Raw genomic sequence first — 2,798 nt, forward strand, 5'->3', positions numbered from 1 at the left:
AACCCCTTGCCCAAGAACCTAACATTGGTCACTACCGGTCCCTTTCTAATCCAATTAGTCCTAAGCCAGTTCTCTAAGAAAGCTATTGGGGGTCTAGGCCCTAGGAGATTAGCTTGGACTCATAAAGAGAATCTTGAGATAGTGCAAAGTGCTTGATTTATATTACTTCAAATGAACCTCCCTTTTATAGGTGAGGGTACTTATATGCATATGCTTGCTCACATGTGGGATATCTCCTCCATGCCATGTGGCAGCTTTCCCTTTGCTCATACCTTTGCTCTACATGTGCTCATGGCACCACAACTCTCAACAAGTACAAACCTACATTACAAGTTCAAAATCTACAATAAATGCTCCAAAGGAATTGGGAACATACGAATTAGCAATAATTTTGGAAATTCTAAGGAGACTTTCTCCCTAAGAATCTCTAAGATGTTGATATTTCACTCTATTTTAACATATTAACAAATTTTCATTCCCAAAAAAAGAGTGATAAAGAAATGCATGCCTAGGAGATTTTTTAACTAGAGTGCAAGAGGAGAAAGATTTGGAAATCATTCTTTTTAAGTTTCAGAGGTGCGTCTCAACATTTTGTTGGCACGGGAAGCCGACAATAGAGACTGACAATCTGCAATGATAGTCGATAGAATTGTTCACAGTTAATAGCATGCCACATTGAAGATCTTGTATTAAACTTGGCCAGCATTCCTCATTTGTTTCACTTTCCTTGATGCATCCTTTTACATATATAGTGTGCATTGTGGCCATTTAAAACCATATTAGATAATTCGAAAAAATCCCAATTCCTAGCTTGGTCATATTTTGATAAATTGTAGCCTTCCTCCATGAAAAACCAGAGAAATAGGAGAAAGCGACTACATTATCATTCATAAAATCATGAAATTTTAACTATATTCTTCCTTGATAATTGCATTGTAACACAAACCATGCAATATTGTGCTTAAAAACTTGAAATTTTCATTGTGAAATCAAACATCATTAAATTTTTTCTTTTTAGTATTTCTAGGGAGAATCAAACCAAACCATTCCTCCATAATTGTTTGCACGGCGAATGGTTCTGAAGTCATAGTCTTTAAAAGAGCTTGGAATTTATGGAGTGAGAATCATCTCATGAACCTTGGTGGTGTTCATAAACACCTTTAATCATAGCTCTTACATCCTAATCATGCAAAAAATGAACTATCCTAATTAAAAAAGCCTACATCTATTTACTGCAGTCTCACTTAGGTATCGGTCACGATTGTACTATGGAGTCTCAGAACTCCATATTGTACCTAGACAAGGAAAATAAATCAAGACAAGAATTACGATTATCAAATCAAAAGACTTTTGCAACTCATTACTCAGAATACTTACACACAGGAGCACGGATAAGATGCAAAAATTGATAGATGTAATCTCCATTTTGTCCATGAAAAAATTAATGCTATCCTACACACTCTTCATATCCCAAGAAGCACATAAAGATCCTTTGTAGTCCATATGCACCCACAACTCGTTGAGGAACAATACAATAATGTTCTTGGTGCATGTATGTCTCAAAAAATACAATCTCGAACTTAAAGTTCCAACAAAAAACTCGAATCGGGAATGAACCTATAAGAAAAAAAAAGAATCGATCTTATGCACTAATACATAACTGAAATAAGTCTCACTTATTGCAAAAAAAATAAAATGACAAAAGGATAGTTTATTCACCCAAGGTAAGATGCCATTTCTAGCAAGTCGACCAATAGCTGTGGTGTCACTGGAGCTGACCAATACCTTGGACATGACTATTTCTAAATATCAACAAATATATTATTAAATAAACCAAGTTAGCATTTAATTACTAAATAAATATATACATGTAATATTAGCCGCCACAGTCCTGAGTTAGTGGTGAATGCGAATGATTCATCCATTCTACCATGTTGCAATAAAGATGCACTGTGTCAAAGTATATACTTAATGAGTGGTGTTTGGTGATGACAACTTAGTACACGTGAAAGACATCATGCAGCCTGATGCTATGAGGCAAAAGGTAAACAACAATCTTGCCTTTGTCTCGAGAAAATGAAGAGGATGGAAAAAAAGTGTCCATTAATCCACGACCACAAATGTTGACTTGCTAATTATTATTATGTCTTCATGTACTACTTGCATGTTATTTCTAATGGTGATGATATGATGAAGGTAAAGTGATAGCAGAGGTAGCAAAATGAACCCTTGAAGTTAAAGCAGAGTTAGAGATGAATCAAAAGATATTAATCTTAGTGAAGAAAGACATATTAATGCTCTGCAAAGAGACACCCCAGCCTTTGTTAATGAGGAGGTCGCTACCACAAATGAGAGTGATGATGTTCCAACCTCAGTCTTCCCTTCTTTCAAATTTGGTGATAGAAATCTCTTTTTGATTTATGGGAGGATATTCCCTTGCAATTATCGCTCAGTTGCTTTGGTGATAGAAATCTCTTTTTGACTTATGGGAGGATATTTCCTTTCAAATTTGGTTATAGAAATCTCTTTTTGACTTATGGGAGGATATGTACACGTGTGCACATGCACGCATGTACCCATGTACGCACGAGCATGCGCACACATACACACACACACACATTTTTAAAAGAGATTGCCACAAAGTCTAGAATTGCAAAGCTAAGGATCATAAAGGTGTTTAAGTAAAACTTGTGATCATAGTTGGAAAACATTTCTTTAAACGAGGCTTTTTGCAAGTCTTTCTCATATCCTTGACCATGAATACGATCATCGCAATTTACAAAGTAAAAAACCCATGG

The sequence above is a fragment of the Dipteris shenzhenensis genome, chromosome 24 (genome assembly GCF_047967505.1).
Source record: "Dipteris shenzhenensis isolate YYH24624 ecotype China chromosome 24, Dip_SZ_1.0, whole genome shotgun sequence".
NCBI classification, from domain to species: Eukaryota; Viridiplantae; Streptophyta; class Polypodiopsida; order Gleicheniales; family Dipteridaceae; genus Dipteris; species Dipteris shenzhenensis.